Below are 18390 nucleotides of genomic sequence, written 5' to 3' on the forward strand. Positions count from 1 at the left end.
CAGCTATCCAACCCTATCCAAGTCCAACTAGAAACAAAATGTTATCCATAAAAAATGGAACTTGCCTGGAATCAGGAACGTTTCTTTTTTTTCTTACTTCCATGTCCCCATTGTATTTAGAGCGATTTGGCTCTATCTATGCACATAAAATAATAGACAATAATATAACCAGAAGGGTGAGAAAGCGAGGTAGCAGATGAGAAATAATCCAATTTCTTTGAATATGTGCCCAAGACTTAATCTTTCTAGGGTAAAAACATTTGCCAAAAGTTTTTAATTATATGAGATATTAAAAAAAAACACTATTGAACCAGTTTTTGGTGTCCAAAATAAAATAAACTTTTTATCATTCGAAGTAAGACTTTTAAAAAAGATGCCAATACTTTTTTCCGAAATAGTATATCCAATTCATTTAACATTATTAACTGGTGTGGAAACGGAAGAAATTTAAAACAAAAATGAGAAATCTCGTTACAGAAATTAATAAAAGAAAAAAGTACGTATACGCCCAGAACACCATTTTTAATTTTAGTATAAATATGAAATTTTATTGGTAACAAAAACCTTACCTGAAAATTGTTCCATGTGGACGCACCAATAAGGAACAATTTAAATAACTCAATGACAATTAATTCCGAATAATTCTTGGTATGACCCTTGAGGTAATTTTAAAAACTTGATTTGGTTAAAGTAACCACTTTCACTCAGATTCTTTAATGGGTGTTTTCATAAACACGTCGGTATAAGAGTTGTTTAAAAATTTTTTATAGCATGGAGATAAATTTGATAAAAGAACAGTTTAATTTAAAATGTTTTTATTGTTTTTCGGTGTATTCTTGACGGCAACAAATGCATTACTACCAATTTTGAATCACTAAATCAAATCAGGTTTTAAAGGTATCGAAAGAGCCATTATGCATATTATACTCTTTTGTAATTTTAATTCTGAGTTAAATATTGTCAATATCTTATTTTATTAAAAAAAATCGTTGTTATTAATTAATCTTATTTTAAGTTGTAAAATAAAAAACTGCTTTACAATGGATCTTGAGAATTAAAAAAAGCTTAAAATATAACTTGGACTTTTAATTTCAAACTAGGTTTTGTGTGATCAAAAACAAGTTTGAGCTTGAAACTAAAAATATATATTCTAGTAAAAGCTATTTGAAAATGGCTTAAGCTGGCTTCATTTGACTTTAGCTTATTTTCCAGCTTAAGCTGATTAATAATAGCTTAAGCTAAAGGGTGATGTTTTCAAAACTATAGAAATTTTTTTCAAAAAAAAACACATAACATTCACAAAAATGCGTGAAATCTTTATTCGAATCGATAGAACGGTCCATATAATTAATATAATAATATTATCTTTGAAGATTATTTCATGCAAATTTTGACCTTGACTGCGCCTCAAATGGTCTATCCGCCTAGTCCAATTTTAGCATTTCCTTTCCAACATTTTGTCCGGTATGGTACAAATAAATGCTACAATGTTGTCTTTCAATACGTCAATTGAAGCGGGCTTGTCTGTATAGACAAAAGCTTTAACATAGCCTCACAAAAAATAGTCTAAAGGCATTAAATCGAACGATCAAGGCGACCAATCACGAACGTGAAATAAATTGTTCACCGAACTCATCGAACAGCATTGTTGCGCGTGTTGTGTGGCATGTGGCACCGTCTAGTTGAAACCACATGTGCTCTTTCATTTTGGGCAACAAAAAAGTTGGATATCATCTCACGGTAGCGCTCACACAATTCACAGTTACGTAAAGATTCGCATCATCTTTGAAGAAGTACGGTCCAATGATGCCACCAGCCCTGTTTTCTGGATGCATTGGTAGCTCTTGCAATGCTTCTGGCTGATATTCACACCAAAATCGATAATTCTAATTATTTTCGTATTTAGAGACAAAAATGAGCTTCGTCGCTGAAATCGGTAAAAAGTGGATCTTTGGCCAACTTTCCAAGACCCCATTCATCCAAAAATTTTACGTTGCAGTAGGTCGTTCGGCGATATTTTCTTCAGTTCGCACTCTACGTAAGCGTGTTGGTGGTTTAATGTCCAACAATGTAAATTTGGTGCGAAATTTATTTACTATAGCCGCGTCAGTGAGTCGATTAAACTGACCATAAAATGGAAGAAGCGCGCGATGAACTTTCTTAACAGAGTACGCATTTTGATAATAAAATTCAATAATTTGCAAGCGTTGTTCGTTTGTAAGACGATTCATGGACCAAACTGAAAATGTTTGACAGTGAAACAAAGCACGAAACGTGCGTCAGCAGTGTTGACAAAAAGATAATAGCTAAAAAATCGCTCTTTAGAATGTTATAGTTGAAGCAACAAAAATATAAAGATATGAGAGAAAATGTACAGTGCCTTGCTTATTATTTTCTTAAGAGGTATCAATAAAGCTTAGAGAAGGTGCACTGAACTCGGATAGCTGAGTAAACCTGGATTTTAGTTCGGTGTAGCACAAGATGTTGGAGTTGAAAGCACAGTATATAAAACCATTAAGCAAATGGCCATGAAAAAGGTAGATATTTATGTAAGATTTCATCTAGTCTAGTCTTGGAAAATCAAACCAGAAATGCAAAATTGGCCAAAAATTACACGTCACCAGGCTTTTTTCATATCTCGCAGGTCTTCCAGATCAACAATATATATCTTCATTAATCAGCAGAAATGAAGGAAATCAATGATGTCATTTTTGGAGATTCTGAATAGAGTATAACACATGCAGAAGAAAAATTCAATGATAATACCCGTCTTTTGTTGGAAAATCTACCAATACCCGTGTTTTGTTGGTATAGTATAGTAAGATTTTACACGAATAACAAAAACAATATCCGCAGTATGAATACTACCGATAAAAGTTAAAGCAGAATCTTACTACGGATGGGTTTTTAACATTTATACGAGTCTCTAATGGACCTTATGTGATTTCGTTCTTAAATGTTGGTACGATTGATATTGCATTTGTATCTCGATGGCTGTGTTCGTTGAGTAGTTGTGCATTTGGAATCTCGTGTTTTCCATTGGGGAAAAAATCAATCTGTTACTGTTGATGTTATTAAGTTTTATTAATGAAAATGGACCTACTGGACTTATTTTGTAAGAGAAAACAAAGTAATGTTTCCACGAAAGGTTTATCTCAGTTTAAATTAAATAAATCTTTTAGATTCTTTCACTGCACAAGAAGATTTAAGATTTAAGAGGGATTTGGAAATTGCTGAAGTAAAATTTTAACTTTTGATTTTCACAAAACTTTCTCCTATTTGTGTTTTTTTATTTTTATTATTCTAACAGGTCTTGTTTCAGTTGTACCAATTTTTAAATACAAAAATCTGGCTACTGCCGATGGATTTTTTGGGAATTTTATACTATACTATTTATAGAATGTCAACAAAACACTGGTAATTTCTGTAAAAAGAGCGCATTATTATATAGAAATGTTTTGGCCAATTAACGCATAGGTTTTTGTGCCTGCATACAAAAAATAATGTTGCAACACTTTGTCATTTCTCGCTGTGCTTTATAATTTGGCAAAGTATTTAATGTCTTATTACCTGACGATCTTTATGCTACTTCATTATCAGATAGCCAAGTAAAGCAACAACAACTATATAAAAACGAAGATAATAACTCGGGTGAAATAAACCTTCATACACGAAGGCAACGGCACTAAAATGAATGAGTCAAAAATAAACCAAAGCTCTTTTTCTATTTTTGGATTTCTATGACAAAACCCTCAGAAGAAGCCTTTTGTGAATTGCTCTATAGATACAAAGTTTAATAAAAATAGTTATGGGCAGTATTGAGAAATTTTGAAACTAAGAAAACCGTCCTAGAAAAGCTAGCACACCAGTGCAGTGTTTGTTATTTTAGTTGATAACCATTGTTGCGTGTTCTAAGTGGAAGTTTTGGCGATGAAAAAAGTCTTGTCCTGATATCAACATCTGATATCCGTATTTTCTCAAATAGTTCTACTCCGAACGTCGAACTTGTCAAATTGTAGAAGGTGAGTAAGGACAATGATTCTCGAGAATTTTCTCCAGATGAGTCCTTATACTAAAGGACGTTCTTAACCCTCTACCTTCCCAGAATCATCACCCATTCCCACATAAACAAGGCATACCAGCCTACGTTTATGTTACCAACTCCCATCCCACCTCCCACGTTTTAATGGCGAAAAAGCTAGCAGCGCTCCTATCTCCTATGCTCCTTCTCACTCTAGGTAACATAGCTGAATTGCTGTTACCGAATCCTAATCTTTTCCTTACATATCCGAATGATGATTTAACATCAACTGACTCCTCACCCTATCTCTTCCTCTCCAACCACTTCTCATCTTTATTGGGCTGGATTTAAGGTGTTAAACGACCCGTGCCGATGATCAGCCTGGCTGGGGGACCAATTCAAAAATAGCCTAGTCTCTAACGGAGTATCTGGATACCTGTGCGACCTCCGGATTAACTAGCCCTATCTGTACACGCGAATCTCTGTTCAGACAGACCTCTTTTCTAAGCATCTCGTGGGACCAAAGATGTACAAAAACAAAAAAAAAACAAAAATGAAAAAAAACGATGAGACCGGTATCTCTTCAGGACCGGGTGGCAGTTTGGCGTCAAAGCCTGTTGCCGTATCTCCTGCGGCCAACACCGAGAAGGGAGCAGTGGCTAACCATGGACTCTCCTCTGCTGTTGGTAGCAACGAGAATATGAAGGTAGCGATACCTAATTTCAGTACTGGCGGGGTTGGGAAAAATGGCCCTACCACTACTAATGAGAGTACATCCAGAAATGGAAAGGGAAACTCTCAAAAAGTATTTATAGACAAAGGCGGCAAGCGGCGAAAATCCTAAAAGCCTCTGGTGCATCATCGGGGGCTGAAGGGACACCGCAGCAAACCGCTAGCGTCGAATGGGCTAAGACCAGTAAGGACTCTACGTCTAAAAGAGAAAGTTCTCTTGAGGGGGCTGACACCAAAACTGCATCGGGTGCACAACACCAGCACTCCCCTCAATCTCATCAAGAAACAATCCAGTTTCAGTGACGTCGCGAAGGGCAAAGTCGTGATTGCGGTCATTGACAGGAGCGATGATGATGGCACAATATCGGCTAATCGTTTGCAGTTGGTCAAGGTTAAGCTCTCGGGTGGCTTTTTAAACATTTTGAGGGAGCTTCCAGAACCACTTCCTTTCATAAGCGATGGAGGTTGGCATCAAGGCCATGTCCAACTTATGGTTTGTGGCGACCAGAGGTCTTGTGACTTATACAAGCTCGCTGTCAGCTGGTTAGGTGAAGTTTGGCCAGGTGCAAAGCTCGAGGTTGTCGCTATGGAAGACGTTCCTAGCAGACCTAGAGCCCCCATTTGGATTCCAATTGAACCTGCTGGTATCGCGGAGATGATCAGTAGAAGTCATAACCCGACACTGCGACTTTGAGTATTCCCAAATCATTTTTGCAGAAGCTGTATGGACGAAGAAGAGGAGGAAACAGTTATTCCCTTTCTCTGTACTTGCCCTGGTCTGGCTCAAAAACGCAAGAATTACCTAGGAGAATTCTTCTTTAACGATCTAAATCATATCGGTATAATCAGCCTCTCACGTTTCATAAGGGACTCAAACTGATTTCATTGAGCTTAGGAAAAGCCTCAAGATTCATGTGGTATCACAAAGGGCCATTATAAGCTGGCCATGGACAGCCACTTTAACCTTACCTAACCTAAATGATACCCATACTGACTTTTTAAACAGATTATAAGGCTAAATCAAAAAATTGTTTTCTTTTGTTTGTGTTATTAAGAAAAGAACTCCGTATCTAAGAATCTTGGCAAGAATAAGACTTATGTTTCAGTATTGAAACGCTTAATTTCCAATGTAATCAAAAGAAGGATTTAAGTATATTTTTACAATCGATTTTTAGACTGGATTTAAAAAAAAGTGTATTTTTCCTCCTAACTTAAGACTGAAGACTTGGATTTGTTTTGTCTTCTTAGTTTTCATTGAATAAGATTTTAAAAGACAAGACAAGAGTATGTAAACTCTATAATAGACCACTAAAACACATCTGATGATATCAAATAGGTATGTTTTATATTGTTTATTCGTGTTTTTATATTATGTTTTATTACAAATTATAATAAAAACAAATCAAGTGTAAGAAATCAACAGTTAAATGAAATGTAACAACTCAATAACAGCTCCATTCTATAATATGATCCCCATTGATAAAACATAATCACTCTAACTGATGATAAATGATTAATCAATTTATCTTTTTATTGAATGATACCTCCTTGCACCATCATTATACATACATATATTTATCAATCACTTTTTTCGCACATTGAATAAATAGATAAACACATTACCACACTTTGGGTGTGGTATAGTGACAAATATATATTTTATCACTATATTTTTGTTCACGATAATTATTATGTGGAAGAATAAATGTTCCCTTACAATAATAAAAAATCAATCTCTCAACAAAATCAAACATTGGGCTTTTGTGTTTTTGTACACGTTTATTTAATATAGATTCAGATATACTTTGGATATTATTCAAACAGAGTATTTTTTTATTTTTATCAGGATATCTATAAAGTAATATAATACGAATTCTTAATAAATCATGTTGTGTGGAACGTATAATTGCATGAGTTCATATAATTAGTTAGAAGAAAAAGAAGAACGTCTTATTCTTATGTTTATTATTATTTGTTTTATTTAAGAAAGTAATACAATAATATAAATCATTGGTGTCATGTATTTAAGCTATAGCTTTACAAAATATATCATCGAATATAAAAATGCCATAATGTCTTCGGATATATTATAGAGCGTTATAGCAAGATTGCTTTTTTATTTAATCTCACGGGTGTGTTCCTAGATGGAATGAATTTTACCTAAAATTAGGTTTAAACTCAAACCCCTTACTTACTATACGTTAAAAAAGCCATTGCTGCACGAACATATTTTTATAGCATTTACACATAAGAAATTGTCCGAGCTTAAGATGACAACAAATTCCAACCAAAATTCCATACTACAAAAACCTTAAAGTATATATGTAAGCTGTTAGTTGAATTATTCTTTAAAATTTTAAAATTACCAACAATATTTTTCATATCAAAAAACAGTTTAGTTTCAAAATCCAGTTTTTTAAAATAGATTTTTAATCGAAAACAAATTTTCGAGTAGCATTTCTTAAATTTTTACAAATTGGATAAAAGAAATTAATTTGATGTTTAAGAACTGAACAGCAATTTTTACCAAATTTGCGTACTGTTTTTTTGTAGGTTTTATTTTTTTAAGAAAAGACGGACTGTTGGATTTGTATAAAAAAACTACTGAATATCTAAAACAATATTTTCTGTGAAATAAACAAAGTTTGAAGACAATATTTTTAAATTTTTTAAAGCTATTTGTGTCGAAAGTAAATTTTTAGCAAGTTTTAGTATTGTTTTCTTTTTAGGTTTTATTTTTTGTAAAAAAACTGTCAATTAGATTCTTTAAAAATTTTACTAAATGTTCACAACAATATTTTTTAAAAGACAAAAGGATTTTTAAGCCAATATCGCAAAGTTCTGAAAAGATATTTAAGTCGAAAATCAATTTTTACCAACTTTAATTTTTTGTAAGAAAATTGTCAATTTGATTGTTTTCAAATTTTTTCCGAATGTTGAAAACATAATTTCTTCTTAGTTAAAATCAGTTGGAAGCCATAACTCAAATTTTTGAAAAAGATATTTGAGTCGAAAATCAATTTTTACCAACTTCTGTAAAATTTTGTTTAGGTTTTTAGTTTTTTGTAAATTTTGTTCGATTTTTCTCAAAATTTTACTGAATGTTAACAACAATATTTTTTAAACGTTAAAAGTTTTGAAAAGATATTTGAGTCGAAAATCAATTTTTACCAACTTTTATAAAATTTTCTTTTAAGTTTTTATAACAAAACTATCAATTCGATTTTTCTCAAAATTTTACTAAATGTTGACAACAGTATTTGTTAAAATATAAAAGTAGATTAAAGTCAATATCTCAAATTTTTGAAATGATATTTGAGCCGATAATCAATTTTTACTAACTTTTGTTAAATTTTCTTTAAAGTTGTTATTTTTTGTAAAAAAAAATGTCAATTTGATGCTTCTCAAAATTCTACCGAACGTTAAAAACAATATTTCTTGAAAGAAAAACTAAGTTTGAAGCCATGATCTTAAGTTTTTAAACAAATATTTGAGTTGAAATTCAATTTCTGCCAACTTTGAGTAATGTTTTTTTTTGGTTTTTATTTTTTATAAAAAAATGGCAATTCGATTTTTCTCAAAATTTTACCAGATGTTAAAAACGTTATTTTTCGTTGCACAAAATTGTTTTCGAGATAAGATCATTTTTCATTCGTAAGGTTTTCGAGATGACACATTTTTGTCAGTTTTTTTGATTTATAAATTAATTGGATTTTTATCAAAAAATATACTGGTTTGGTATCACGTTACAATATTTAATATTAAATTTAATTCAAGTCTCTAGCGTAATTGCTTCGTGAGATATTTAGGGTTAACCAAAATGTTTATCTTTTTTTAACTTACTTACTTACTTAAGGTTGCGCTACAGTCCGGGCAGACCTGGGCCTCAACCAACAAGCGTCTCCAGCCAGCTCGGTCCCTAGCTAGCTGTCTCCAGTTTCGCACGCCAAGTTGGTTGAGGTCCTCTCCCACCTGCGTGCGCCACCTGAGTCGCCATCTTCCTCTACTGCGCCGTCCCTCGGGATTGGATTCGAAGACCTTCTGGGCTGGAGCGTTGATGTCCATCCGCTCTACATGACCTAGCCATCTAAGCCGTTCGATTTTATTTCTCCTAACTAGGTCAGTGTTGCTGTACAGCCCGTACAGTTCGTCGTTATATCTTCTCCTCCATTCTCCACCTATGCGTACGGGACCAAAAATCACCCAAAGAATTTTTCTCTCGAAGCATCCTAAGACGCTCTCATCTTTCTTTGACAGGGTCCAGGCTCTCATCTTTCTTTGGCAGGGTCCAGGCCTCAGCACCATAAATGAGAACCGGGATGATGAGTGTCTTATAGATGGTGATTTTACATGCTCGACAGAGAACTTTATTTCTCAATTGCCTTCTAAGTCCAAAGAAGCAGCGATTTGCAAGAGTTATTCTTCGTTTTATTTCAGCGCTGGTGTCGTTGTCTGCATTAATAGCGGTGCTTAGGTAGACAAAGTCCTTAACTACCACAAAGTTATAGCTGTTCATGGTGACGTTTTGTCCAAGACGTCGTCGTTCAGTGCCCTCATTGACCACTAAACCCATCTTCTTCGCTTCCGTCGCAATGGTCAAAAACGCTCCACTGACATCACGCTTTGATCTTCCAATTATGTCAATATCATCTGCGTATCCGAGTAATTGGATGGATCTTTGGAAGATTGTGCCTCTAGTGTTGACGGTTGAGTTTTGCACAATTCTTTCCAGAACGATGTTGAAGAAGTTGCATGACAGTGCATCGCCTTGTCTAAAACCTTTTTTGACATCAAATGCATCGGTAAGATCTTTTCCGACCTTGATAGAGCAGCGTGCATTCTCCATCGTCATTCTGCACAAACTGATAAGTTTGACAGGGATGCCAAAACTAGACATTGCTCTGTAGAGCTCTTCCCTATAGATGCTGTCATACGCGGCTTTAAAATCGATAAAGAGGTGGTGGGTATCGATTTGAAGCTCCTGGGTTTTTTCCAAGATCTGCCGTAGTGTGAATATTTGGTCGATAGTGGACTTTCCTGGTCTGAAGCCACACTGATAAGGACCAATTAGGTTGTTGACGAATGGCTTCAGACATTCACATAATACGGCAGAGAGGATCTTATACGCAATGTTAAGGAGACGGATGCCTCTGTAGTTGGCGCAGTTGAGAGGGTCTCCTTTCTTATGTATCGGGCACACTATGCTGAGATTCTACTCATCGGGCATGCTTTCTTCCGACCATATTTTGCAGATGAGCTGGTGCATGTTCCGTACCATGTCATCGTCTGCTGCTTTGAATAGTTCGGCAGCGATGCCTTCAGCTCGAGCAGCTCTGTTTGACTTAAGTTTAGATATAGCTATCTTCACTTCGTCAAGGTCGGGTAGGCGGAATTGTTGACCTGCGTCGCCGAGGTTGAGTGGTTCTATCTCCCTTACAGCGGAATTCGGTTCGTCATCGCCGTTATATAATTTGGAGAAGTGATCTTTCCATATTCTCAGCATAGACTGCGGTCTTACTACGATGTTCCCCTGATCGTCTTTACAGGTTTCGATTCGTTGCTGGTACCCTTGGGAGGTTTTTTTTACCTTTTGGTAACATTTACGAACCTCATTAATGTTGTGACATCCACTTTAAAATTTCATTGAAAGATAATTTATTATCCAGAGTTAAACGAAAGTCAATAGGACTCAGGATTGAAGATTGAAAGTTGAGCTCTGTCAGCTTTTATAAGTCATCTATTAGAAGATAATTGATCAGTTCAACAAAATTTAACTTTCTAACGCAGCATTAAGTCCATTAATTGTTATTAATTGTTTAACGCTTTTTCTTAATTAATTTTTTTAGTGAGAAACCAAACTTCTGAAGAAACTTTATATTAACTAAATCGTGAATCCATCAAAATTGACATATTTAGAAAGTGTCAAGATAATATTTGAGATCTTTATTCATCTCGCCTTTTATTGAATCGCTTCTCCTTCTTCTTTTCAAGTCAAACACTATTAGCATTTTGCTTAAGGATGCTTCAACACACTTTTTTCTAATAAAATTTCCTTTTAAAAAAGAGCTTCGCTCAAATAGCCGTCAGATTTATGACTTCATATACTTCAATTAAATTCGTCAAAGAGTAAGTCATTTATTTTAATATCGGTGTCAGTTATGCGAAAATAATTATCCACACCCATTAAAGATATATAAACAATTATTTATTTAAACTTTAATTCAATTACGTATTTAATTACTTGTTGGTTTATTTGTAAAAGCAACATCTCTGCAATTTAATGACACTACAAAAAGTAACGAATTGGACTTGGCCTTAGGCAAACAACTTGTAAGAATTCATAAAACAAGTGGTTTGAAGGACATCTCTTCTAATTAAAGCAACAAACTTAAGTAGATAATATATATAGGTACACATTTATTTTATACGACTCTGTATATATGTATCCACCGATAAAAAGTACCCTTTTCCACATTTTATATATTATCCAATCGATATTGACTGCAGGAAAACACCAGAACAGACTGTAAATTTTCTCAGATATAGCGATTTGGGGTTTTTATTTAAACTTTTTTGGAATGTTGCCCAGAAATCGTCGTGGTAGGTGGATAACAGTAACTGCCAAGAAGAACCAAGCTCTTAAATGCGTTCAGTCTAACGTTATGTTGATTTACTTTCTTCTATAGAAACATTCATAATTTCTTCCTTTTTCATGATGCCACCAACCTGTTAGTGCAGAATTCCTTTTGCATTCCAATGCTCTGACTTTTTAAGCTAAGTCACAGAAACACATACAGCCAAACAAATATATGTATAATATATCCATTTCCATTTCCATTCACCAAAATGCCCAATCCGTCACGTTGCGAGTCGTCGCATGTCTCTACACTCTTTTACATCAGCCCTTTCTGCCTTTTGCCTCCTGATGTCTCTAACAAAAACAACACCAACATGGCTTTAATAATTTCTTCACTGTGTCCATGTCCAACGCCATTCCAATTCTAATTCCACCACCTTGTTAATGTAGTGTTTTCAAACCTTTTTACATCGATCGACTTTCCTTTATTTTTATATTTCCACATTGTTTAATGTTTATGTCTATTTCTTGATATTGTTTGTGCTGACTAATGGCATTGTTAAATAACATTAAACACTCTTCTCATTTTGCTCACTTAATTATTTGGTACAATATTTGAATTCAGGTTTTTTAATGGGACAAATTTATTATAATTTATAATAACATCCTGTGACCTCACCCTTGATAGTATAGCTAGACCTTAGATTCATTGAATAGATTGGTATGTATAGCCCCCTAAGGCAAGTAATCCTTCATCCTTGTTTCTTAAGAATTTCCAAAAAAAAAAAGTATACCGACTTTTATCTATCAACCCCTCAGCTCCGATAAAAAAGAAGATGAATACTTATAAATAATACGAAGTCTATCAAAGTATCTAAACCAGAAATAAAGAATTATCCTGAAGGGAAGAAGCGCCGAAGAGAAGAAGGTGCAAAGGATTTCTATATTGTTGTTATTGCTGTTGTAAGAGTTGGTTATTGCGCAAACAAATAGACTGTGTGAAAAAGATAAGCACTATATACGCCAATAGCAGTTGAAAAGAGATGATTGTATACACTTTATTTCATTCCGTGCATACGCTACGCATGTCCTTGCAGAAACAAGGGTGATATCTAAATACATCACATCACGGAGTTGTTGGGTTTAGGGGGTAATAAGAGAAAAAAAAAACATATTCAAAACGGAAAAAATAAAAATTCTTTAATCAATCTTTAAGATACGTACCTACGTGAAAGAATGATGCAAAATTTTAATCTCAATCGTAAAATATCCTCTATCAAAATGTTTGTGATGAGTAATCCAAAAAGTATGCAATTTATTTTATTTTATTTAAATTAAACATTTAACTTGAGGCATCCAGAGCCTAGAGACCACAGAGCCCAGACATTCACTCAATTCACCACTTTATCCTATAACAACCCCCAGAGCCAGACCCCACTATAACCAACCCAACCGAGAAATAGACCCTCCGAGTCAATATGATGTACCTTATTCGTTTAGGTGTATTTACTCCGAACTTAATTTTGTTGTATTTGCAATCAAAGTGTTGACGCAAATCCCGATGCGATTACAAACTTTATTTATGCGAAGTTGCTATTTTATGCGCACTCCTACGATATATAAAATCAATCGAACGTTATTTATTTTCTTTTTTCCCGAATGGATGTATTATGGTAAATTTCTTTAAACCGACTTGTTTTTTTGTGAGACGATTTGCAGCTGACGACGACGACTAGGACGAGGACGACAACGACTACGACGATGACGATGACGGACGAAGACGAGGACGACCCATCGTCTGCAAAGAAAAAAACTGCGCGTAAATTAAGTTAAATAGTAGAGGTACTACACTCTTTGCGTATGAGCAACTTCCGGTCGCAAATTGTGCGAGACATGAAAGACAACTCTATAATTCCATTCACTTGAGATTGTTTTCTTTTCTTTTTTTATTATTTTGTTTTCTTTTTTCTTAAATGCTTTGAATAGGCTAGGCAGCAATAAAGACATCAAGACATCGAAAAATTCAACCCCGAAATTGAATTGTCTGACTGTAAAAAACAAAAGCGAACCACCGCACCATTTCGCCGAATGTATTTTTTCGAAAATCCACGAATGAACTGAATTTGATTCGTTTCGAAATACATACATTTACCGTTGTGGCCGTTGTGTTCTTGTTCTGTACCTCATATGCGTTCTCGAAGAAGGGAATAAACTTTTATGCTCGCTCTCTTCTGACTTCTGTCTTCTCCATTCAGCTCACAGGTTCCCAGCTCGATATCACGTTCACGTACCTACCTATGTTGTATCTTGTATTGACTTCCGAGCGAGAGCTGAAAGGTACTTGTACATGAAATTGTAAAAACAGAGGGAGGTATAGCCTTATAGACTATAGAGAATTGTATTTAGGGGCACATCATGCCGAAGAATTGCTCACCGCGAGGAAGTAAATTGCGCGGTTTCCCCTTTACTTGGATTAATTGTTTTATTGTTCGTTTCGGTGTTTTTTGAGTATTATTTATACGAATTTTGCCGAATGAGAATTTCGAAGACGATGATAACAGAGCGCTATGGTGCGCGAAAGCGAAACCACATTTTTCCATTTTAATATAGAATTCGAGTTCGAGTGCATGTTGTTTTTTTTTTTTTTAATTTTTGTTTTCAGGAAATTCATTTTAAGGGATTGCCCAATGAAGCATGCGTACTCAAGCCCAGATAGACTTTTATATTGGGTTCTGGAGTAAGTTGAAGTATAGGAACTAGGAACACTCTTGTGGTTGTTTTGAATAAAGTTGCTATAATGAATTTCATGTTGCAGGTTCGTGTCTTGATGCCATAAATCAATTGTAAACACTTAAAAAGGGAGCATACAAAGTTTTGGGAATATACCAAACCTTAAAATGTACACACCCTTAAGTTTTAACTATACTAATTATTTGCCAGGTGTTAAATATTTATACTTCTGTCCAATTGAATGTAAAGAATTTGTGTGGATTCGGTTTAATTTTTCGCAAACATTTCTTTTCATAAGATAAGTAAAAAATGTTTTTTTTGTTTTTTATTTCGTTAATTAGAATGCAGAAATATTTAAATTGCGTTAGTTTAAGTTAGTTATGATTTTAGATTCTTGTATCAGTCTAGATTCATCTAATTTAATCTCACAGACGTTCGGATAAGAATAGATCACAAAAGCTAAACATATTAATTAGTTATGTTGCGAGTGTGTCACTGTAATAATTGCAATTGATTAATAAATTCACAAATTAACTTCTTGACTATACACTTCAGTAAATTATTCCCTAAAAAAGTAAGAGCCCTATTAAATTAAGTAATTTTATTATTTTGAATAATGTCACAATTGGTGGAAAATTGCTTTTAGAATCGATGTCAGAACTTAATTTTGTATAAAAAGATATGTACTAGGCTTTCACATCAAGTCCAAAACTCGGTTTTCGCGAAATTATCGGTTTTGGCCGAAAACCTACATCGAAAACTTAATTTTTCCAATAAATTTTTGGTAAACCACAAGTTTTATATAAAACCTCTCGAAAACTAGTAGCAATTCATTCAAATTAAACTAAACAAACAAACCTTTCGAAACATTCAGCGCTAAAATTAATGTAAACAAAACAGCTGATGACTGCTGTCAAAACAAATATTTCATTTTGAAATAAATTTGGTTTATGTATACAATTTACTTACAAAATAAGAATTATTGCTTTTTTTAATTTACAGAATATGAAAGAGAGAAAAAAGAAAACTTTGGGGGAGATGAGTGGCAACAAAAAAAGTATAGAATAAGAAAAAGCCCGGTGACTATGGCGGTTCTTTTACGATCGTCCAGAGTTTCAAACGCTCATTGTTAAGCGAGGAACCGGAATTCAATAATCCCACTGGCGTGACGAGCCCAAGGACGAGGAAGACTTGCACATAGCTTGTAATAACGTTTCCAAGGGATGCCTCTTCGAACTCGTCGCCACAAATATGTTGGACGCTTTAGGTTACTACCTGGAAAAAGACTTTCCGGTAACTCCGTTCAATTACAAGGGTTTGGGAGATATGAGAAAGGCGATCAGTTCATTTGTGGAGGAGAATAAGTATGAAAGAAAATCTCTGGTGGAGGCTATGTAGCAGCAGACAAGGAAAATTTCCTCCAAAACATCCCACAATGTGGGAATCGTTGTTCCAGTAAATAAAACCACAACATTGAGCTATCGCCCCTAGATGAACAGTGATCCCAACATCAAGAAGATCATCAGTCCTTTGGACAAGCTTCAGCGATCGCTCTGGATGAATTTGATTTTGGTACGAGTCTGGGACTAGGATTTGATCTTTTCTGCTCCGGCCATAAGGACCTACACGAAATCGTTCAGAATATTCTCAACCCCGCCTACAAGTTGCTCGTATGACCACAATATATGGCGATTCTGAACGTACATTTGGCCAACAGAAGCAGTAGCCATAAGCTCAGCATTTTAGGTTGAATTTGTTGTGAAAGAAGAAGATAATGATTTAAATAAAATTTATTTTTATTGTAACAGTTTAGTTTGTTGTTGATTCTATAATATATTTTCTACAGAATTAGCTTCTCCTTAGTGAATTGTTTGGACGGTTGAAGTAAACTAAGAGGATAGCTGCAGCCAAGTGAGCTTGTAGTTCTTGTTGGTTCCTGTCGTGAGCCCATTCCACCCGTTTCCAGAACTTCAGTTGAAACTCTTTTTTCTAGCCGAGATAGTGTTACGTTAAAATCAATTTGAATCAATTAGAATTAATGTTATTTTCACAAATAATTTGACAACCGGTGTTAAACAAATTTAAATGTCAAATGAAAACGTGTCAATGTTAGGTTTGGTGTGAAAAGCCTATAGAAGTATTGCAATTGATTTTAACAACTCGACGATGTACACATTGGACTCTTAATCTGACTGATTTTGACATCTCATCACGCACCAATTAACGTTTTAAAATTGAATTAGGGACAAATTTTGGATTTTTTTTAGAATCTCAAAATCAATGTAATCACGCTGTTAAGTAAAAATCTTAAAATGACGTATTTGTACTAAAACTTTTAGTATTAGCACGATAGCGACATTTTGGGTTTTATACTACTTAAGCAAGGTTAAGTTAAAAAAAACTGTTCGAGCTAAAATGTCATCGTAGCCACTAGATGCTGGCTTATGGAGTCTCCCGATGAAAGAACTGTAGGTTTTGTATACAATGATGAAGTTTGTTCCATAAAAAGAAGTTTATTTTAAAAATTAAAAGGCTAGAATAATATTTATTTTTAACGACCTTTAATGTTGTAATTAGTTTCTGAAAAAATATCTATGAGTGATAAATTTCAACGATATGTGTAACAAAAAATTATTATTTAAAATTTTTCGTTAATTTTCAATTTTACCAAATTGATGGGAATAATTCGTAAACCTCAATTGGTACTAGTTTTATTCTTAGATATTTCAAACATCTTTTGTGAGCAATTTTGAAAATATTTTCAAAGAAAAGCTGGTCCTATCAGTAGAATGAAAACAAACTTGAATTTTGAATTTTGGCATACTCATGAAGCTTTTTTACACACATTTTTTCGATGTAAAATTTAACTTCAACTCAGAACAACTATTATCCTGCACTACCAAATTTGTAAAAACTGTCTTTTAAAAAATCAAATAATTAAACTTTTAGACCTCCGCATATGATTATTTATATTTCACTACGGAATGCTATGCTTTGCTAGAATTCATTCGTTTTGATGTTCACGTAACTTTGATTCTCAAAAAAAAGTTCCAATCAGGCATACAAAACTACCCACTCAATATTTTGGGAAAGGGTTCTATTTATATCTTAAACTTCAAAACTTTTCTGCAGATTTCGGACATTTTTGTAGAGATTCGAATTGTTGATAGACAATTTAGTTGTCTCAATCTCGGTCTGAATGTTCATTAACGTTGGCCAAGAAATAACAGACATTACAACTGTCATTAGGTAAGTAGCACTAAGTCGGGAATGTCAATTTATTTTGATGTAAATAACTTGGAAAATATTTGGAGAAATTCTGATAACCATTTTCACAATTTGAAGAAGGTTCGTAATTGAAAATTGGGACAGATGTTTTTAAATTTGTTTTATTATGTTATTACATAATATTAAGTAAACAAGTACTGTTTGCATTTGTAGATTTTTTAATGTTATAATTTGTTTAAATTATCAGCTACATTATTCATAAATTCTTATCGGTGCTCTTCAAAATTAAATTCCGTATTTTCTCAATAATTTATCTAAACCTATAAACATTGTCCAAATTTGAAGCTGCCTAGATTTTGAAATATCGACATTTCAAGAAAGAACTTCCCAAGTCAACTGAACTTTAATTGGTAATTACTTTTTATTTGTACTTTTCCAAATTCTGAAAATTTTGTCCGAATTTCCTTATTAATTTGCCCATACCGAAAACTATTCTCCGAATTTGGAGAAAACTTTTTGTTGACATACGTCAAACCTTTAATTGTTAATGATTTTTTACCGAGGCTTATAGGTTAATACCAAAATTGTAAATCTTTAGAATGTAGTAAATGAATAAGGGTTTTTATAATCTAATCTAATCTTCTCCAAATTCTGAAAATAATCAAATTTCTCCAAAAGTTTCTTAATAGTGCTTAGAGGCATTGTAATTTACTAATGGGCGCATTCACAAAGCTAGTGACTACGTAGTCAAAATTTAACTAGCTTTGTGAATGCAATATTGCACTACAAAGCTAGTCAATCCGAAACTGTCATATTAATGACAAATACAAATTTATAAAATAAGAAACAATTGTGTTTTCTGAACTTTAAATACTTTTTTTTTCTTTTTAAATTCAATTAAATCAAATAGAAGACATAAAATAATTGATTCATTTTTGTATTTAAATATCGAAAAATTAATTTCATTTTAAATTCTTGTGTCCTTACCGAGTAGCTGATTGTAAAACGTCAGAACCAGAGTGCACTAACCTTGGAGCTGGAGGGAGAAATTTCAACTACTTTTGTAGTTATATTTAGCCAATCAGAATCCCTTAACTACGAA

The 18390-nt window shown here is 33.7% G+C and overlaps 1 protein-coding gene across 1 annotated transcript in view; it reads right to left on the minus strand.

Moving 5' to 3' along the window:
• LOC129945007 (uncharacterized) overlaps positions 1–13640 on the minus strand; it is a 69229-nt gene extending 55589 nt beyond the window's left edge. The window contains exon 1 of the mRNA XM_056054667.1: positions 12818–13640. The gene's annotated coding sequence lies outside the window, so the exon portion shown is untranslated. The remainder of the gene's footprint in view (positions 1–12817) is intronic.
• Positions 13641–18390: the final 4750 nt, after the last annotated feature.

The sequence above is a fragment of the Eupeodes corollae genome, chromosome 2 (assembly GCF_945859685.1).
Source record: "Eupeodes corollae chromosome 2, idEupCoro1.1, whole genome shotgun sequence".
Classification (NCBI taxonomy): domain Eukaryota; kingdom Metazoa; phylum Arthropoda; class Insecta; order Diptera; family Syrphidae; genus Eupeodes; species Eupeodes corollae.